The sequence below is a fragment of the Wyeomyia smithii genome, chromosome 3 (genome assembly GCF_029784165.1).
Source record: "Wyeomyia smithii strain HCP4-BCI-WySm-NY-G18 chromosome 3, ASM2978416v1, whole genome shotgun sequence".
Taxonomy (NCBI): domain Eukaryota; kingdom Metazoa; phylum Arthropoda; class Insecta; order Diptera; family Culicidae; genus Wyeomyia; species Wyeomyia smithii.
The window spans coordinates 147,163,985-147,187,032 of record NC_073696.1 but is presented as its reverse complement, the minus strand read 5'-3'; the positions used below and the strand labels follow the sequence as shown (position 1 = coordinate 147,187,032).

At 40.1% G+C, this 23,048-nt stretch overlaps 1 long non-coding RNA gene across 1 annotated transcript; it reads left to right on the top strand.

Moving 5' to 3' along the window:
• Nucleotides 1–4,773: 4,773 nt before the first annotated feature.
• On the top strand, nt 4,774–22,444 carry LOC129731747 (uncharacterized). Its single transcript, XR_008729080.1, has 3 exons — nt 4,774–4,889; nt 19,829–19,953; nt 22,304–22,444. It is a non-coding gene; the product is annotated as an uncharacterized LOC129731747 (long non-coding RNA).
• The last annotated feature ends 604 nt before the right edge of the window (nt 22,445–23,048 follow it).

Genomic DNA, 23,048 nt, shown 5'->3' with positions numbered 1-23,048 from the left:
ACAAATCGCAAAGAGGTGCAATTTACCGATCCTGTTGTTAAAATGGCTTTAAGAAATCTTAAATCATTCGTGAAAATGAAGAATTTAAACGATTTGATGCGACAATTCCTCAAGTTCGTAACAGTAACTGACTGACAAGGGCTGTCTAACGAATTTCGCACGCTCGAAAAAAGCTTTTTGACCGGAACATTTTTTGAAACAAATGACATAACTTATAGCGAATTTCTTTATTCCACTGTGTGCGGGCAAAACTGCCAAAGAATAATGAAACGTCATCGCCATTTAAGACGCAAGTAAGAAAGAGATGCCAGATAATTTTTTAGGAACTTAGCACGTGCGGTGGTGGGTTGAAGCTGACAAATTTTACAGTGCGCTGCGGGCAGCACGGCAGGTCAAAACTGGGTCAAAATCGAGCGAATAAAGAAGGGTTTTGAAAGCAGTTAGTGCGCTTCCAGGTCAAAACGAGGTGCGCTGGTGGAATGAAGAAATTCGCTATTAGTGTGAGCTGTTGAACACCATTAGGCGGGATGGTCAAGTTTCCATTACAGATCATTTGTGAGAATTTTTTGAATAAATCCTCACTCTTCTGCTTGCTGAGAACGCATACTTTGAGTATATAGTTGAAACCAATAATTGCATGGCCCCTAAGCTAATGATCTCAATTTAAAAAGCTGAAAGCTACGTTGTATACCAAGAAGGAGATACTAATATTAAATTACGAAAACCTTACAGAATAAATTTAACAAAAACCTAAATAAAAATCAAGTAGAGAAGAATGAATATGTTTAAATATATGCTGCAATTAACATTTTTGCCTTTCTCCTAGAAAGGTATAGCAATCACTTACAAAGCCGAAAGTATAAAAGTGCTCCAAAGGGCCGAATAGCATATATCACTCGACTCAGTTTGACGAGCTGAGCATTCTCTGTATGTGTGTGTGTATGTGCAGATTTTTATTCTCACTCACTTTTCTCAGAGATGGCTGGACCGATTTTCATGAAATAGTTGCAAATGAAAGGTCTTGTTGTCCCATGAGACCCTATTAAATTTTATTGTAATCGGATTTTTAGTTTAGAGGTAATGTATCAAAATGTAAAAATCACTAAACATCATTATCTCAGAAACTACACAACCGATTTGAACAAAATTGATTTCAAATGAACGGGCTACCTTAAAAACCCTTAACTTTTGAATTTCATGAAGATTGAACATGTGGTTCAGAAGTTATGGAAAGAAACGTGTTCTGAAGACTGTTTAATCTCACTCATGTTTCTCAGAGACGGCTGGACCGATTTTCATAAAATCAGTGTCAAATGGAAGGTCTAGTTGCCCCATAAGATCCTATTGATTTGTTTTGCAATCGGACTATTACTTTGCCTGTTATGTTAAAAATGTGAAATCCAGCTATGAAAAGGAACATATTCCGAAGACTACTTGGACTCACTCACTTTTCTCAGAGATGGCTGAACCGATTTTCACTAAATTAAAGTCAAATGAGAGGTCTAGCTGCCTCATAACACCCTATTGAATTTAACTATAATGAGAGGTCTAGCTGCCTCATAACACCCTATTGAATATAACTATAATCGGACTGTAACTTTGTCTGTAATGTGTCGAAATGTGAAAATCACGAAACTTCATTATCTCAGAAACTACAAAACCGATTTGATCAATATTATCAATATTATTATCAGATGAGCAGGCTAAGGGTTAACTGATGAATTATGATTGAACACGTCGTTTCAAAGTTTGGCTGCCCTATACGTTCCCTTTTCATTTGATTATAATTGAACTTGAGCAACCGTTATGTATTGAATTGTTAATAAAACAACGAATGTCTATTATCTCAAAGATTACATGACTTAATTGAACAAAACTAGTGTCATAGGAACGAGTCATCTCTCGAACTTACAAATAACAAACTTCATAACAATTTAACAATTTAACAAACTTCATAACAATTTATTTCGAAATAAATTACCCACCCTTTTGACAACTCTGATTACGTCAGTTTGAAGTCTTCATACAATTTATCAAAAGAAAAATATATCTGGCAACATTTGTGTTGCCAATTGTTCAGAAATCGCAAATCTGACGTAAGCAGAGAGGTTCGCATATTACGATCACGCATTATAGCGACCGCCATTATGGTGCGTAAAAAGCTGGATACCTGCTTTGATCGATATATGTGGCCTCAACATAATTTAAATGTGGTATCGTACTATTTAAACGTTTCAAATTGAATTGAATTGATTCCTTGCGATGTGTTAGAAGTCTGCAAATGCACGACGAATCGGCCATAGGATAAGGTCAAAGTCAAATAACAAATCGTTTGAAATGATTGGGTTTTATCGAAATGACAATATCCTCGACTTTTGGCTTCTGTACATCGCCTTAATTTTGAATATATTCATATTGGGTGGTATTCGATCTTTTTCAGCAGATTTTCTGGCATCAATATGACACCGGATATAACCATATTGGGAGGTATTTAGTTATTGTGGTTGTTTTCCAGAAACTAAAAGTGGTCGTCTTTAAATTCAAAATGGTGTCCAGGGTCAATGTTTGGTTTCTATGCATCATCTCGATTACAGAAATATTCATATTGAGTATTATTCGGTCATTTTCGACTGTTTCCTAAAAGTTGCCATTGAGCAATTCAAAATGGTGCCTGAGGTCAATTGTTAGCTCATCGCATCATTCTAGTTCCAGAGATACTCATATTAGATGGTATTTGGTTATTTTAGGCTGTTTTTCACAAACCGGAAAGTCGCCATCTTGGATTTAAAAATGGTATTTAAGATAATTTCTAGCCTCTGAGCGTCATTCTGGTTGAAGAAACACACAATTGCCTGTGAAATCAATTTCTGTCATCTGGGCGTAATTCTGGTTCCGAAAACATTCATATTGAATGGTATTTGGTCATTTCCGGCTGTTTGCCAGACACCGAAAGTCACCATCTTAAAATTCAAGATTGTGTCTGTGATCAATTTTTAGCTTCTGTGCATCTTTCTGGTTCCGGAGATACTCATATTTAATGGGAATCGTCCATTTCAGGCTGATTTCCAGAAACCGGAAGTTTGCTATCTTACAATGCAAAATGTTGCCTGAGGTCGATTTTGGAACATATTTTTTACCACTAAAACATTCACCTACCAAATTTGGTTCCATTTAGTTTCATTTGTATGGCATCCCTCCCTTCCAAAAGAAGGAGGGGTGTCAACACATTATGGACATATTTTTACCCCTTAAAACACCTACATGCCAAATTCGGTTTCATTCGCTTAGTTTGTGCTTGAGTTGTGCAGAAATTTATGTTTCATTTGTATGGGACCCCTCCCTTCCAGAAAAGGGAGGAGTCTCAAACTATCATGGAACCCTTTTTCGGCACCAAAAACCCCTACATACAAATTTTCACGCGGTTCGATAATTTTCGAGCCTATATGGATCAGACAGACAGACAGACCGGATTGCATTTTTATATGTATAGATTACAACATCAATATTTTTTGAGAGTGAATATACATTTATTGGATTAAAGCGTTCATGTAAATCTATTTAAACAAATAAAAGTTTGAATGAGAAAGGCTGGGTCTGACCGCTAGGTGGATTAATTTAGGTTTTCCATCCAACATTCTGAGTTTGCTCGATACAGGTTTTTAATACAGATTTTTTGGCCCGAGATACAGATATAAAGATATTTTCAAAGAAAAATACAGATATAAATGTAGCAACCCTGTTCATCAGTGCTTAGATAGACTGTTTACTTGAAAGTGACAGAATTGAAAACGAAGAAGATTAAAAGTGTATAGTGATTCCATCAAAAGCTTTGGTGAAATTTCAAGAAAATATTATGAAATTTGGCAATTCAGTCAAGGGGTTAGCAAATAAACAAAACAAAAAATAATTTTTTCTGCCATCACAATTAGCTGCACTGCACTTTGTGACAAAATTAATATATAGTCAAATATTCCAAAAAATCTTGAACAATTCTTCCAATCAAACAATATAGGGGTCATCCACAAATTACGCAAGGATTTAGGGGGAGAGGGAGGTGTCCAAATTTCTTACGAATGCTTACGAACGGGGAGAGGGGGATTCAAGAGAATCTTACGTAAGATTGAAAAATTAAAAAAAAACTGAAAAAGTTTCCAAAACTGGAAAAAAAAATAAAATTAGTTGATTATTTATCCCTGCGATCTTAACAGTTGAACCTTGGGAAAGCAGTGAATTCGCCGTCGCTGGGTGATTGCGTGTTTTACTTCATTTCTACTTAATTTTGAATTTTGTTTACTTTAACATAGTATTAACTGTATGAACTTGTTTTGTTTTATCCTCTACGAATATGCTATGTGTAAAAAAAAAAGTTTTACCTTCGAAAATATTTTTTTTCCCTAAAAAGACAATTTTACGTAAGATTCGTGGGGGGAGAGGGGTAATGCAAAATCTTACTAAGCCTTATTATAGGGGGAGGGGGGTCGAAAATTTCGAAAAAAGTCCCTACATTATGGATGACGCCATACACAACATTTATGAAACTATCAAAAATGATTTGGAATGCTGTCAACAAATACAGTTAACTAAATTAAATTAAATTAAGCTTTGTTTGGAGCTCCAAACGAAGGGAGAACTTTATATAAAATGTTCTTTATTTCACGTGCGTGAAAAATGCAACCTGCAAAAATTTCGCTTCACTTGGAACTGTAGACAACTTATTCTACCTTCCCGTGGATTGAATTCATTCTGACGTTTTTGTTTTATAATCTCGGTGCAACAAACGTTTGGAAGGTTGTTGGAAAATCCCGAGCCAGAAGGAAGTTACTAGAAGAAAAGAATACTGTCTCAAGCCCTGTTGCTACAACGTGAGGCATTCAATGAAATAAATGATGGTAAGTTCAGTTCCTTTGGAAACATACCCCTTCGGTTTTTTCAAAATGTTTTTTTTTCTAAATTCTGTTGCAAGAACAGTTCTTCCATCAATTTCAAATAGAAACAGGTCACTACAGGACATTTTTCTAAGAATTTAACCGTTATGTACTCGGCAAATTTTTACACACGTAAGTACTCGGCAGGGTACCCGGGTACCCACCAAAATGAAATGCTCCTTAATCGTTCAATTCTTGACCGATTTTCGATCCTGAGCCGTCAAAAGTCTTACCGGAACATGCTCCCGAAGATCCGGTTTTACAGGAACCATGTATGGTCACTGGTTCATGTCGGTCTTTTTTTTTCACACAACATTTATTTGACACGGCACAATACAAATTAATGTTTTACGGAGCCAATTAAATCTAATGCCTTATGGTCGAAAATATCTTATAATCTAAAGGCAATTTTTTTATCCTCGCTGCCGACTACGAGCTGAAACTAAATCTATTACTAAAACTAACATGGTTTTTTTTATCCGAGATTCGTTTCGCTGTTAAATGGGCACCTTGATGCTCGTCAAATAGCTATAAACAAGTAGCATGTATGGCAAGTTTCGCTGAGCGAGGATATCACGAACTGGCACATAGGGCTGTATTCCTCGGGCCCTGAGGGTATCCAAAAGTAGAGATCTGGCGCCGCGGAATTTAGCACACACCCAAACCACGTGATCAATGTCTTGGTACCCCAATCCACAAACGCAATGATTACTGCTCGCCAGCACAATACGCAGAAGATGTGCATCTGACCCGTAGTGGTTGGACATAATCCGAGACATCATGCGAATGAAATCTCGTCCTACATCCAACCCACGAAACCAAGGTTTGGTGGAAACCTTGGGGATGATGCTTTGTAGCCACCTCCCCAGTTCTCCCTTATCCCACGAGGCCTGCCAGTTGACTTGAAAATTTTAAAAATTCATTGTAGGCAATTGGTCTGTTGTGAATGTCACCGTTTGTTGCGCCCACCTTAGCCAAAGTGTCCGCTTTCTCATTGCTCGGAATGGAACAATGAGAAGGGACCCACACTAAGGTAATCTGAGAAGATTTTTCGGATAAAGCACTCAGATGTTCCAGTATTTTCCTCAGGAAATACGGAGAGTGCCTTACATCCTTCATCGATCGGAGAGCCCCAATAGAACTGAGACTGTCCGTAAAGATGATGTAATGGTCCGTAGGCATTTTTTCAATAATCCCCAAGGTATACTGATTGCAGCCAATTCTGCGACGTAAACAGAAGCAGGATTATCGAGCTTTTAGGAGGCGGTAAAATTAATGTTGAAGATACCGAAGCCAGTGGACCCGTTGAGAAGTGATCCATCAGTATAAAACGCATTGCCGCAGTTGATGTTTTTAAATTTGTTATAAAATATTTTAGGGATCTGCTGCACGCGTAAATGATCCGGGATTGCACGAGTTTCTTCCATCATGGATGTATCGAAAAACACAGTAGAAACAGAAGTATCTAACAAGTTGACACGATTGGAGGTGTATGAGGAAGGATTTATACTTTGAGACATGTGATTGAAATACACAGTCATGAAACGGGTTTGAGAATTAAGTTCAACTAGCCTATCGAAATTTTCAATTACCAAGGGGTTCAAAACCTCACATTTGATGAGAATACGAGTAGTCAGATCCCAAAAGCGGTTTATCAATGGGAGAACGCCCGCCAAAACTTCCAAACTCATCGTATGGGTCGACTGCATGCCACCTAAGGCAATACGCAAACGACGATACTGCAATCGTTCCAGCTTGATTAAATGGGTGTTTGCTGCGGAGCGGAAGCAGAAACACCCGTACTCAATAACAGACAATATCGTTGTTTGGTAAAGCCTTATAAGGTCTCCTGGGTGGGCGCCCCACCATAATCCAGTAATTGTCCGGAGAAAATTCACTCTTTGTTGACATTTTTTCATCAAATACCGAACGTGACATCCCCAGGTGCCTTTCTAATCGAACCAGACACCAAGATATTTACATACCAAAACCTGAGAAATCGTTTCACCCATTAACTGCAAGTGGAGCTGAGCAGGCTCGCGCTTCCTAGAAAAAAACTACTATCTCAGTCTTCTCCGGAGAGAATTCGATACCTAGCTGTATAGCCCAAGCAGACAAATTGTCCAAGGTATCTTGCAATGGTCCTTGCAAATCGGCAGCTTTGGCTCCTGTAACAGAGACCACGCTGTCATCTGCAAGTTGTCTTATCGTGCATAAATTTGCCAGACATGCGTCACATAAAAATTGTAAAGAACGGGCTCAAGCATGAGCCCTGGGGAAGACCCATGTAGCTAATACGAAATGTTGCCAAATCACCATGCGTAAAATGCCTTTCGGACAACAAATTATGCAAAAAATTGTTTAAAATTGGTGAAAATCCTTGTCGGCAAAGTTTGCCCGAAAGAATGTCAATAGAAACGGAATCAAAAGCCCCCTTAATGTCCAAGAACACAGATGCCATTTGTTCTTTGCGAGCATAGGCTAGCTGAATATCTATAGAAAGCAACGCAAGACAATCATTCGTTCCTTTGGCACGGCGGAAGCCAAATTGAGTATCTGATAGTAGACCGTTTGATTCGACCCAATGGTCTAAACGACGGAGTATCATTTTTTCCATCAATTTCCGGATGCAGGATAGCATTGCAATCGGCCTATAAGAGTTGGGATCAGAAGCTGGTTTCCCTGGTTTTTGGATGGCGATCACCTTCACTTACCTCCAATCCTGCGGTACAATGTTTTGCTCCAGGAACTTATTGAACAAGTTCAACAAGCGCCTCTTGGCATTGCCGGATAGATTCTTCAACAAGTTGAATTTGATTCTATCTAACCCAGGCGCGTTATTGTTACAGGACAGGAGGGCAACTGGAAATTCTTCCATCGTGAAAGATGATTCTATCGCGTCGTGGCCCGCAGACGTATCGCAAACAAAGTTTTGCGCAGGAACAGAGTCTGGGCATACTTTCCTGGCAAAATCAAATATTGAACTACTTGAAGACTCCTCGCTTTCATTGACCGTTACGCGATCTCGCATTCTTCGGGCTGTGTTCCAAAGAGTGCTCATCGATGTCTCCCTCGAAGTCTCGTTTACGAACCGACGCCAATATCCGCGTTTCTTTGCTTTAGCCAAGCTTTTAAACTTGGTCTCAAGCTCCAAATACCGCTTAAAGTCGTCGGGTTTACGTTTCACCCGAAAGAAGGCCTTAAACGCGTCGGATTTTTCCGTGTAGACATCGAAGCACTCTTTGTCCCACCACGGAGTGGAAGGCCGTTCTTTGATCGTCACGCCGGGATATTCCTTCGTTTGGGCTTGCAACGCGGCGTCGAGGATCAAGCCCGCGAGGAGGTTATATTCTTCAAGTGGTGGGTGATGTTGAATCGACTCGACAGCTTCTGAAATCATTTCCTCGTATAACTTCCTATCGATATTCCGTGTGAGGTCATACGGAATATCAACTGATTGCGTGCGAGATGAACCATTATCAATTGAAATAATCGCTACCATGGGGATCGAGGATTACCTTCCATATGCAATCCAACCGTAGCGATGTTGAACATACAGATAAATCTAAAGCAGGTTTCGGAACGCGTGTCATATCCCCGTTGTTTAATATTGTCATATAGAAGTCGTCACAGAGGTTATAGATCAAAGAGGAACGGTTATCATTAGAAGGGGAGCCCCAAGCCACGCCGTGAGAGTTAAAATCTCCCAAAATCAAACGTGGCGAGGGAAGAAGTTCTATTAAATCAAAGAGCAGCCGTTGCCCAACCTGTGCTCTGGGAGGAATATATATATATATATATATATATATATATATATATATATATATATATATATATATATATATATATATATATATATATATATATATATATATATATATATATATATATATATATATATATATATATATATATATATATATATATATATATATATATATATCTATATATATATATATATATATATATATATATATATATATATATATATATATATATATATATATATATATATATATATATATATATATATATATATATATATATATATATATATATATATATATATATTGAGGCAATACAAAGCTCTTTACCTTGTATTGTCATTTGGCATGCGACAGCTTCGACGCCTGGGACCGTGGGGAGGTTAATACGATAAAAGAAATAGCACTTCTTAATCCCTAGAAGTACTCCTCCGTAAGGGGTGTCTCGGTCGAGGCGAATTATGTTAAAATCATGGAAGCTAAGATCTACATTTGAAGTGAACTAAGTTTCACAGAGGGAAAATGCATCGCATTTATGCTTATTAATCAAAACTTTAAATGAATCAATTTTGGGGATGATACTTTTACAATTCCACTGTAAAATAGAGATAGAATCCTTCATCTCAGCCGATGAATCAGCCATCGAAGGATACAATCGCTGCAAGTAGGAGCCATTTAGCAGTCAACTGCTTCAAAAACGTTTTAACTGTTGGTAGAAATGCCAGCAGAAGACTTTTAAGAGGATCAGTTATGTTGAAATTTTCAAAAATCCAGCCCACAATATCTGAAAACTTCAGCAGTCCAGATTCTGGCTGAATCTTCTACGAAAAAGAAAGAACAGTTGGTTTTTTGATGTTCCTGGAAGTGCCGGAAACTCCTTACTTGAATTCAATTTTTCCAATCCCGGAGGAATTTGTTTCGGATTTTCTACAGCACTTTTTTGTTTCTTAGTATCAGTCACTACAGATGGAGACCTTCTCTGTCCTTTCCTAGGAAGTCTAGGGGAAGGAAGGTTTTTCCTTTTCCTAGACTTCCCGGGTTCAACAAAAGAAGGTTCCCCAACTGAATAGTCAGAATCAGACTCATCGGATGACAAGACCTCAAAAAGATTCGGGGAAACCAGTTTGGTTGCAGCGGCCTTTTTGAGCATTTCTGCGAAAGTGCGCTTAGAGCGCTCTTTCAGAGACCGCTTGATCTTTTCTTGGCGCTGTTTGTACGCGGGACATGCAGACAGCTCATGCGGAGTCTGCCCACAATAGAGGCTCTTTTCAGCACCCTTATTACAGGCGTCATCCGCATGTTACTCTCCGCACTTGCCACAATATGCTTTATCGCCACAGTGGGAGGCCGTATGGCCCAACTGTTTGCACTTGAGGCAATTCATTATCCGCGGTACAAACAAGCGCACCGGTAGACGCACCTTATCCACGAGCACATAGCTCGGCAGAGCAGACCCGGCGAAAGTCACGCGAAAAGAGTCTGTTGGGGTGTAAGTTTTTACACCCTTGTCGAGCGATACTGAATGTAATTGCTTACATTCAAGTATCTTGGCAGGTTCAAGGCTAGAATCCTTGAAAAGGCCTTTTCCAGCCTTCAACAGGTCCTCGACAATCAGACTCGATTCGCTGACCACACCGTCATTCTCAACTACGCGAGCTGGAATGTACACGTGGTACTCCCGCGTGAAAGCTCACAAGCAGCAATCTCGTTTGCTTGCTTGAGGTCGGACACCAAAACACGCAGCTTATTCGGGCGTACTTTGGTTATTTCAGTCACGGCTGTAAACCGTGCCAGATCTCTACATATTTGCATTGTGTTCAATGCTTTTACTTTCGGCCGGAAAAATACAGCCCCAATACCAGCTTTGCCCTCCGGATACTGCTTAAGCCGATGGGTAGCTTCCTGCGGGGCTCCATTCTTAACCCTTGGAACTTTGTATCCGGGAGGGCTAGGCGGTAGAACGAGCGAGTTTTCATCCCTGCGTTCGTCGTCCATGTTGGACGAGTAAGCCACACACGCAAAATGCCAATCAACAAATAATATTGTAGAAAAGAAACCAAGAGAAAAAAACTACTTAGCTTCTGCAGCCGCTCTCCACCGCAATCAGCGCACAGGCGATGCCAATCTCCAGTCCTTCACACTAGAGTCCGGTAGCAAAAGCTGCAGCCGCTCCAGCCACACAGCAGCACCAGTACAACCAAGCAGCCGTGCGCCGGGTACTGGATTTCTCCAAGTAGCGACACAACGCACGGGCTATTGTTGACTTTTTCTTCCTTGTTCTTGCTGTCTTCAACAGCGACGACGGCAACGAACAGCAGTGCACACGCAATACAATGCACGGTGACCTTGAAGGCGAATAACTGGTCGGCACTATCGAGATCGAAATGAAATTGCGACCGAACACGACGAGAGCACAACTCGGAATGTGTAATGTCGGTCTTGGATTCTAAAAATAGACAGATTTTCCAAATTTGGAAAATCTATACCGAGCGTCTTAGCAGAGTGATTTAAGAAATCAAAGAAATAGTTATGGGTTTCCGTTATACTCTACTAGAAATTTTGTTTTTAGAAATTCAGTCCGCGTAAATATATATTTCGACTGTGACATACAATCTTCCTTAGTGCTTATGTGGACTGGTAAAGAGCAAAGCGTAAATCCTGTTTTTTATTTGTAGTAGGTAAAAATGAAAATTCAGCACTCTTAATTGGAGTTAGGTAGGGAATTATGCGGTCGATTGTTTACCGTACCATGTCTGGGGTTTTTGGGAAGCAGATTGAATAGCCATGAGGGGTGATTACCTGCGTCTTTGTTGAGAAGCGTGCATGAGTGTTGTTTATAAATTTCTAAACTTTCAGCTACGTCTAATTTCCATAAATTATTAACGGGGCGGAAGAGGTGAATGTTATCCGAAGTTAGTGGATGTTCCTCGTTAAAAATATGTTCAGCCACTTTTGATTTGAAAAGGTGTGGTATTTAAAAGCAGATAAGGGGAACAAAACCGTCATCATGGACAAGTCTGACTATGATGAACAAATAACCCAAAAAATTGTCACAGCCGAAATATATATTTGCGCGGACTGAATTTCAATATTTATTTCCAAAAACAAAATTTCTAGTAGAGTATAACGGAAACCGATAACTATTTCTTTGATTTCTTAAATCACTCTGCTAAGACGCTCGGTATAGATTTTCTAAATTTGACGATGGCATCCAAGCCAAATGAGCCAAATAGGTTTTTAAAGTTAAAAAAGAGCATTGCGGGTATCCACAAATCTATTTCCTTTCTTAAAAATTGTTTGAAATATCATGTCACTCCCACGAGTCATAGAGTAAAAGTTAAAAGTCCTATAGCCCCCTCCATTATGAAACATATGGAACGGGAGTGTTTGAAAAGTAGCATCAAGTTTCTTTATAGTAAACTTAGCTCCACAACTCGGGAATGTTATTCACTTCATTTAAAACTGACCAAAGAATTTTCTTTTGAATTCCAAAATTTTCTTACTAAAGTTAAAGTACCCGAATAGTGTGAAGGGGAACGAAAACGAAAATTGCGATTGAAAAAGTTAAATCAACTGCTTCTACGGAATAACAGTAGTAGAAAGACAGCCAAAGTATATCTCATTGACGACTTTGTGGTCAATAGGTCTTCGTACGAGTTTTCACAACCCCAGCAAAATCTTCTAAATATGGGCCTAAGCTTCGCAATTCCTTCACGACCCAATATTGAACAATCGATGATCGATATAGAAGCTGGGCCGGGCAGTTGTAAACTATCCACAGAACAAACTGGTGAAGTACGCCAATTTTTTTCAAAAATTACTAAGACACTGCCACGTCATGAAAATTCGTCTGATATAAAGATAGTTGAAGAATTACGTAAAAAGCCTGTTTTTTATTTAAAAGCAGATAAGGGGAACAAAACCCTCATCATGGACAAGTCTGACTATGATGAACAAATAACCCAAAAAATGATAAAGGTCCATATTGGCAACTGCGACTCAATCCTCTTGCTGATATGGTAAAACGTGTCTAAAATACAATAAAAAAATGCAAACCCGTTTTGGGTAATGCTTTACAAAATCTTCGAGTTTCGAATCCAGTTCTTCCAAGAATAAAGGGTCTCCCCAAAATACACAAACCTGGAAATGAAATGAGAGAAATTATCTCAGCGGTAGGAGCTTCCACAGAAAAATTGGCTAAATGGCTGGTAAAAGAATTCCAAGCCATGCCCAAGAAATTTCCAAGTCGATCAGTAAAGAGCACCGGAGATTTCGTTGAAAATTTAAGATCCTCGGGTATTATCCAATCTGATGAGATAATGGTTTCATTTGACGTTACGGCCTTATTTCCTAGCGTTCCAGTGTGAAACCTTTAACATTTTAGAGGACTGGCTTCTTTCCCAATATTCTGATAATACTTGGAAAAAGAAAGTTGACAGTTTGTTGAAGCTTTCACGCCTTTGCATGAAAGAAAGCTACTTCACATTTCGTGGTAAATTTTACAAACAGACTAAAGGGGCACCAATGGGGAATCCTCTTTTTCCCTTTCTATGTGAGCTCTTCATGGCAAATATAGATAGTACATTAGAGAAGAGGAACATCTTACCGATTAGATGGTGGAGGTATGTGGATGATATTTTTTGTATTTTGAAAAGGGCGGATCTTGAAACTTTTTTCATATCCCTTAATAATACCCATAAAAATATAAACTTCACAATTGAAAAGAACTTAACAACAGGCTCCCCTTCTTGGACGTCGTTGTAGTCAGAAAGTCTACGGACTTGGAATTTGAAATTTATCGGAAACCCACCAATACAAAACGGGTAATACCTAACACTTCAAACCATCCCTTCCAGCATAAAATGGCATCCTTCCATCATATGATCCACCGCATGGAAACTTTACCTCTAAGTAAAGTAGCCAAGCAAATGGAACTGGAATATATTTTCGAAATTGCCAAACTTAATGGCCACAATGAAAGTATCATTCAAGCCATTGTTGATAATAAGAAGCGTGCTCAATTTCGGAAATCTTTTACAACACTCACCCCAATAACAGAAGATCTGAAAAGAGTAGCCGTTGTGTTATGTATGCTTTGATCCAAAATCGACGCCTTACGTTTTGCGTGTAGAACGCTTTATCACATCTGTCAGTTATAATATACCAAGAATAAAACCGCGTTTCGCGTTTGTACTCGATCTATTAAATCGTCTTATTATTAATGGAAAATACAAGTAATTAAAGCTATATTCGCGTTATTTGAACCAAGATATTCGTGCTTCCGAAAACCACCCACATACGTAATAAATTTGGTGTCAGAAGTGGGATTGGTGGAAAAAATCTCATTCGATTCGAAATTGAGGTTATAATCGTACCGAGAGCACAATTTTCCGAGCAAACAAAATGGCTCAAGCAAATCCCAAATTCATGGAGGCATTGTCTGCGATGATCGCCCAAGCGCTCAAGTCATCAATAGGAAATGCTATCGAGCACGCCAATGTTGGTCAACTCAATCCACGGGAAGACGCCGCCGCTCCACTACCGAAGGTTTCATCTTTTGCGATGAGTGAATATCGTTCGACAGAAGGTTCGTCCGTCTCAGACTATTTTAAACGGTTCGAATGGGCATTGCAGTTAAGCCATATACCTGAAGCCCAGTACGCGAATTTTGCTAGAGTTCATATGGGAGGTGAGCTAAACAACGCTTTGAAATTCCTGGTAACCCCTCGTGATCCTGCGGTGATTACCTACCCGGATTTACGCACAACACTCGTCAACCATTTCGATCGTGCCAAAAACAAGTTCGTCGAGAGCATCAAGTTCAGACAGGTCGTGCAACAAAAGGGCGAAACAGTCGCACAGTACGTTCATCGTTTGAAGCAAGGTGCTGATTTCTGCGATTACGGCTAGTTTTTAGACCGTATGCTGGTCGAACAACTACTACATGGGTTAGAGGCACGAGATATTTGCGACGAAATCATTTCGAAGAATCCCGCAACGTTTGCCGCCGCGTATGAAATCGCGCACTCTTTGGAAGCGACCCGTACTACAGCACGAGAAGTCAACGCTGGGCTACCATCAACGTTACCAGATGGAACAAACAAGCTTGGTTTTGAAAAACCGAGGATGAAGAAGCTATCCCGATCAGCGCCGCTAAATCGTCAACAGAGGCAACAGTCTGCTAAGCCTAGGGACACAGCAAACGGAAAACAGTCAATTAGCAGTCAGCACAACAGTGGATCGGGTGCCTGCAACGGTTGTGGTGGGCGAAACCAATGTCGTTTTCGCGATGTCATCTGCAATAATTGTAAAAGAAAGGGCCACATAGCTAAAGTCTGCAGATCTGGTAAACCGCCATCGCAAAATTCCTCCACTGACAAGGTGTATTCAAAGGAGAATCCAGTTTCCGAACTTGACTTAGTACAGTCGCTAAGCAAGGTTCACGATATCTCTTCTATCGATAAGAAAATGATTACCGTTAAGATTGATGGAAACCAATTGTAAATGGAGCTAGATACCGAAGCACCGTGTGGAATAATCGGTGAAACGAAACTGAGAACCATAAAGCCGAGGTATACGCTACTCCCAGCTGATAGACAGTTTTCGAGCTACACTGGACATCGTATCAACTGTCTAGGTCGTATCCCTGTTAACGTATGCATCGGAACAGTCACCCGCGGATTGAACCTCTACGTTGTATCAGGAGAATCTGACTCTTTATTTGGACGTGAATGGATAGCTCATTTCACAGATCAGATAAATTTGAACCGCCTCTTCAGTATCGATACGTCTGTTAAAACAATCACAAGCACCGAACTAACACCGGATCAAGCTGTACAACTGTCGGAACTCTTGGACAACTACAATTTCATTTTCAGTAACGTCCCCGGTAAGCTGGTAGGACCGCCAGCAAAAGTGCATTTAAAAGCAGATGTTTCTCCAATCTTCGTCAAAGCTCGCGATGTACCGCTAGCTCTTCGTGATCGGTACGAATCGAAAATCGACAAAAAAATTGCATCAGGGTTTTACGAAATAGTGGATTACTCGGAATGGGCATCTCCGACTCATATCGTCGTCAAGAAAAACGTAAATCTGCGAATCACTGGTAATTATAAACCAACCGTCAACCCAAGAATGATAGTGGATGAGCACCCCATACCGTAAGCTGAAACCATCTTCAACAAAATGAAAGGCGCTGCCCTGTTTTGTCATTTGGATGTAACCGATGCATATACTCATCTGCCTATCGATAACGAATTCCGTCACGTACTCACTTTGAACACTACGACACACGGTCTTATTCGTCCCACGAGAGCAATATACGGAGCCGCCAGCTATATATATACCAGCTATTTGGCAGCGACGTATGGAATCTGTATTCCAAGGGTTGGACAACGTCGTCAATTTCTATGATGACATTATCGTCTTCGCAAACAATTTCAACGATCTGCTACTGTCACTCTCTGCGACAATGGAAAGGCTGAAACAACATGGACTGCGACTCAACAAGGCAAAATGTGTCTTTGCTAAGCCATCTCTCGAATGTCTTGGTCACAAAATCGATCGTCACGGCCTACACAAGTCGGACCAGCATATCGAAGCCGTTCGCGATGCACCACGTCCAGCAACCCCTGAGGAATTGCAGCTTTTTCTAGGTAAAGCAACCTATTACAGTGCATTCATACCAAACCTGTCTTCTAGAGCTAGAGTTTTGCGTGATATGTTGCTTCCCGATAAGTTTAAATGGACACCTTGCACAGAATAGGGAAATATGGGGCCTTGAAACAGATCCTAATCTCCCCGCAAGTCTTGGTGTAGTACGACCCAGCATTACCGTTAATTCTAGCAACAGATGCTAGCCAAAGTGGTCTCGGAGCAGTATTGTCCCACCGTCTATCCAATGGAACAGAGCGACCAATTGCGTACGCTAGCTGCACTATGTCAAAAACAGAGCAAAGATATCCGCAAATCGACAAAGAGGCTCTTGCCATAGTATGGGCAGTGAAAAAGTTTTTCCACTATTTATACGCCCGTAAGTTCACCTTGATTACGGATCATAAGCCTCTCATACAGATTTCAAGCCCAGAAAAATCACTCCCTACGCTCTGTATAAGTCGAATGGCCAATTACGCCGATTACCTGGCTCATTTTAACATCGACATAATTTATAAGCCGACCAATCTGAATACGAATGCTGATTACTGCTCCAGAGTTCCGAGTAAATCAACACAATCAAATGTCAACAGTTTTTCTTTGGGCGAGGGAAGAAATGCCGATGACGACTTCGGACAGTTTGCTATACACCAAATACACCAGCTACCAGTGCGAGCTGAACATATTGCACGAGAGACAAGGAAGGACTCTCACCTCGGGAAAATTATCCGAGATTTGGAATTAGGCCGCAATCTAACGCAGCTAGGCTACAAGGCCCCGGACGTAAAATATACGTTAGTCGCTAATCGTTTGCTTTTCGAGCATCGAGTGGTAATACCGCCAGCTCTTCGACAAGCAATTCTGAACGATTTGCATAAGGCACACATCGGAGTCGTAAAAATGAAAGGTTTAGCCCGTTCTTTCGTTTATTGGCCTGGAATAGACGCCGACATCGAGCGTACAGCGAAATCATGTGCGGAATGTGCAAGTCATGCAACAGCACCATCGAAGTTTAGCAGCCACCACTGGGAATACCCAAATGGTCCATGGGAGCGCGTTCACATAGATTACGCCGGACCCGTCTATGGTTCAATGTTGTTAATTATCGTCGATGCCTACAGTAAATGATTCGAGGTAAAAGTGACCCACTCGACGACAACCTCAGCCACCGTAAGAATTCTCGATGAAGTATTCTCTGCTTACGGAGCACCGATTACTATAGTGTCCGACAACGGCCCCCAATTCACGGCTGAAGAATTTAGAAATTTTCTGCAAAAGAGTGGAGTAAAGTTTCACAAACTTTCAGCGCCGTACCACCCAGCTACAAACGGCCAGGCCGAGCGATATGTCCAAACAGTGAAAAGGGCACTAAAGGCGATGAACACAACACACGACACTTTGCAAACGAACATCAATGAATTCTTGCAGCAATACCGAAAGGCCCCTCACACTGAAACAGGAGAATCACCATCGAAATTATTCCTTGGTCGAAATATCCGAACACGACTTGATCTCGTCAGATCGCAAGAAGCAAGTTCCAAACTGGCAGAAAAACAACGAGCAGCATTTGACCCATCGTTTCGTTCATTTAGTATTGGTCAACACGTCTATTTTCTATCAGGAAATGCTCGAATGGACAAATGGATTCCAGGTACTGTTGTTACTCGTTTGGGCGATTTGCACTATGAAATTGTTTACAACGGAAAACGTCTGAAACGTCATGTTGATCAGATGCGATACTTTGAAAGCAATGAGCGCATATCGATACATGCACCAAGTTCACATGAACAAACAGGTGTGGCATCACGTCGAATTCGAAATCACGGAGAAAATGTTACGTCACAGGAAACACTATCAGATGCAGAATCTGACTCATCTGCGAGAAGATCTTCCGTTGCTTCCAGTACACAAGACGCTCAGTTTTTAACACCTTCTAGCAGTCCGGATCAGCGTCAACAAATGTCGCCATTTGTTTTGCGTCGATCAGAAAGATTCCGCCGTCCTCCTATCAGGTTTTCTCCGTAGGATTTATTTCTTAAAGGAGGGAGGCAATGTTATGTATGCTTTGATCCAAAATCGACGCCTTACGTTTTGCGTGTATAACGCTTTATCACATCTGTCAGTTATAATATACCAAGAATAAAACCGCGTTTCGCGTTTGTACTCGATCTATTAAATCGTCTTATTATTAATGGAAAATACAAGTAATTAAAGCTATATTCGCGTTTTTTGAACCAAGATATTCGTGCTTCCGAAAACCACCCACATACGTAATAGTTGAATATGACGTTAACTTAACACGCCCACTTCGTTCAAAATTTAGGAAATTTGGGATGGATATTGTCTACACTAGTAGAAATACCCAACTTAAAACAAAATTGGGGTTTACCAAAGACCCTATTGATACCCTGAACAAAGCACCACACCTTTTCAAATCAAAAGTGGCTGAACAAATTTTTAACGAGTAACATCCACTTACTTCGGATAACATTCACCTCCTCCACCCCGTTAATAGTATATGGAAATTAGACGTAGCTGAAAGTTTAGAAATTTATAAACAACACTCATGGATGCTTCTCAACAAAGACGCAGGTAATCACCCCTCATGGCTATTCAATCTGCTTCCCGAAAACCCCAGACATGGCACGGTGAACAATCGACCGCATAATTCCCTACCTAACTCCAATTAAGAGTGCTAAATTTTCATTTTTACCTACTACAAATAAAAAACAGGATTTACGCTTTCTTTACCAGTCCACATAAGCACTTAGGAAGGCTGTATGTCACAGTCGAAATATATATTTGCGCGGACTGAATTTCAATTTTTATTTCCAAAAAAAAAAATTCTAGTAGAGTATAACAGAGATTTTCCAATCTTTTGACAGGCCAAGATCGAAAATCGGTAAAGAAATGGAAAAGCAAGAAGCATTTCATTTTGTGGGTACCCGTGTACCCTGCCGAGTACTTATGGGGTAAAATAAATCAAAATCTTCCTCTACGACCCCCCCTGCTGCTATAAATAGTCTGATGATGGAAAATGGTTTATTTCCACTAGTTAGGAGCATTCCATAAGTTTCAGCTGGCTGAGTTGAGGTTATCCTTGTTTTTTTTAAAGCAAAAAAGTCTGAAAAGGTACCCGGGTACCCTGCCGAGTACATAACGGTTAAGTCATCGATAATTAAAAAACCGCGGAACTTTTGCATGTAGAAACGATTTGGCTCCATTTGATCTCATTGATATTCAAAATTTTTCATTTAGTGAATAATGTTGAGGAAATGCAGACATGAAAAAATTCAATGCTTTTCAAAATTTGGTCTTGATGGAATGACTTAAAATACTATTTTGGATGAGATATGATGAAACGTGAATACCTGGAAAAATGATACAAAAAACGAAACAAACATTTTATGGCTTCTGCTTTTACATTGTTCTTCAAATGTACATATTAAAATTTCGCATAGTAATTATGTTTTTATTCGATTTCAGTGTATATAAGAGGATGTTCAATTCTTATGAAGGAAATGGCGGTCCGCAGAGTTAAGCGACCAATGGAAACAATGGATTTATCACCTGAAGAAATCTTTGCGTCTCCGCTAATAAAGTGGATTAGAGTAAGTTATTTTGTTTTCTCACATCTAAAGCTATTCAATAAGCCGGGGTGAGATGGTTCCGGTGGGGAGAGAGTTTATTTTATAGAAACCCATTACTTGTCAACCATCTCATGGCAGTGAGAAGACCAATCGTTCTTGGTTAGGTATATGAGGATATTTGACCAAGATTTTGACGTAGAGCTACGTTTTTCTATAGCCTACCACATAGGGATGTAAATAGGAAAACTATTAACGAACAGGGGACGAAATATGTCCCTTTTTAAATGCTTATAAATCGGTTTGTTTTCAACCGATTTCCTTCATTTTTGCAGCAATTGTTTGAAAAATCATACACGCATCCACCCAAATGTAGAAAATTGTTGATTGATTATGCAAACTATTGTACTATTGATAATTGTCAAGCCTTGTTTAAACGAAAATTACGTCCCCTGATTGGTCGTTATATGATTGCTTCCCAAGCACGGTCGACAGAATCATATACCTTGCAATTGAAAGCATGCTATTTGGCCTATATAAGAGCCTGTTTCAGCCGAAGCCGCTCATAATAGTCCTGGACAGCGACAAGTTGTCAACAGCAGTCGTCCTTCCTTAGCAGCAGCACTAGCCCTGTGGTTGGTCACCACGTCTCAGGAGCAGCGCGGTTCTTCTCAGCGTGTGTCGCCAGAATGCCATTATTCCCCCGTGTTAGGGCAGCATGAAGATTGTCATCACCAAATCCAATTTTGAACAGCAAAATGCCTTTTTTCAAGGCAAATAAACAAGTAATTGAAGGGTGAAAATTTCCTGGCATCAACACAAGCAAACATTTTTCGCGGGATCTTAGCGATCAAATTCTGTTGTAGTTTATTTAGTTAATACCCCCACTATTGGGACAGCACAAAGGCTGCGATCAACATAACCGATTTTGAATAACAAACTGCCCTGTTAGAACGCATTCACAAAAGCACTTAATTCGAATATGCAGTACTGATATAAAGTCGATTCTATCAATCAGCATTAACAGAATTTCGTCGTCTCTCAACTGCTCAGTTGCAACATGATGCAACACGCAACAGCGACAAACGAAATCGCTTGCTTGATATTACAAGCCGTAATACGATAGGGGTAATATCGTTGCGTGTGTGAGAGCACCATTGGTGTTTACTAGCTGGATACAAAAATCAAACGCGAATTGTGGAATAATTCGTCTAAAGAACATTAGAGAATGTGACAACTGAACTGAAAGGCGTGGCCTATTACGTAGCACCCTTCGGCTATAAAAGAGTGTTTCTGTGAAACGAAATCGCTTGATGGTTACAAACCGCAACACGATACGGGTTAAAATAGTTGCGTGTGTGAGAGCACCATCGGTGTTTATTCGCTGTGTACAAAAATCAATAAAACTGAACAGAAAGGCGTGGCGTATTTCGTAGCAACCTTCGGTTATAAAAGAGTGTTTCTGGTAAAATCAGCTACTACATTCATTAGTCGGAAGGTGAGTTGGCTAGTTGTCAGCAGTAGCAGCAGATATCAGCACTCAGTAACAGCGGATTGCAGTGGTTAGCAGCGGGTTGCGCCTGTGGCTGCCTTCAAATTAAACAAATCACTTGCCCGATGGTTGGTCACCATATCTCAGGAGCAGCGCGGTTCTTCTCGCTACTCAGCGTGTGTCGTCAGACTGCCGCTATTGCCCCACTACTGAGGCAGCATAAAGGTTGCCATCAGTAAATCCAATTTTGAGCAGCAAAAAGCCTTTCTCAAGGCAAATAAACAAATATTTGAAGGTTAATAATTTTTTGACAACTCAAGCGAGCAATCTGTGCTGGATAGTAGCAATTAAAATCTGTAGCAGCCGTCTAATTTACAGAATGTGAAACAGCTTTTACAGCTCGTGTTTTCAGTGTCTTTATTCCCCCACTGTTGAGGCAGCACAAAGCAAGCATTAGTAGACTTTATGATTCATTAATGAAACACCTAAAACAATGCATTTGTTAATAGTGTACGTAGTTCTACGTCAGTTATGCGGTCGTGTCTTAGATACAACCTCCTAATTTTTTGATCATCTGCACCGTATGGGATGGCTGAAAAGTCACAGATTGGATGATACAATATCACTCCTCATTGGCACAATCTCATTCCGGGTTACAGTACAATACAAAGTTAAATTAAAAACCAACGAAAAACATTGAACAAATAAAAAGGTTTCCATTAATTTCTACAACAAAACGATATTTTTGGAGTTTACTGGAAACCTTTCTCTTTTTACAATATTTGATTCTATTCTATTGGCGCAATAATTTTTTCTATCGCCATACTTGTGCTTTAACCCTTACTATGTGTAAAAATTTATTTTTCCTTTTATTTATTTTAGATTGAAGATGCTACTTATTACCTCGACCGTGAGAACCCTGCAACTCATATTATTTGTTTCGGCTCAGCGTTTCAAAGTGGCCATTTTATGATTGTGCTAGGCAGGAATTGTAGTATCAATATGGGAGCGAACGCTTCACAAACATTAGATTTTTTTTAAAGACTTTTACTGTGTTCAACATTAACAACTCTGCATTACTCAGTAGAGATGGTCGGGTTCGGGTCGGGTTCGGGTTTGGAAATTTTTGAAAGTGTCGGGTACGGGTCGAGTTCGGGTTTTGTGAAAAAAATATTTTCGGGTTCGGGTCGGGTTCGGGTTTAAAAATGTCGGGTTCAGGTCGGGTTTGGGTATGAAAACCCGAAACCCGACTATAAAATCTATGAAATCTCGGGTTCGGGTCGGGTTCGGGTTTCACAATTTCGGATTCGGGTCGGGTTCGGGTTTCAAAGAAATAAAATTTTTGGGTTCGGGTCGGGTTCGGGTTTGAACGAAAAAAAAGTTTCGGGTTCGGGTCGGGCTCGGGTGTTCGACCGAAAAAAAAATTCGGGTTCGGGTCAGGTACGGGTTTGAAAAACATCAAACCCGACCATCTCTATTACTCAGGCCATTGTATGATTTTTTGTTCATAAAATTGTTTAAAACACTAACGCATAGCACTCGTCGCTCGGTAAATGAGTTAGTGAATCAGTTCGTTAGTACAGATATCGCTGAGCAAGCCTACACACTTAGTTTCTTTTACCGAACT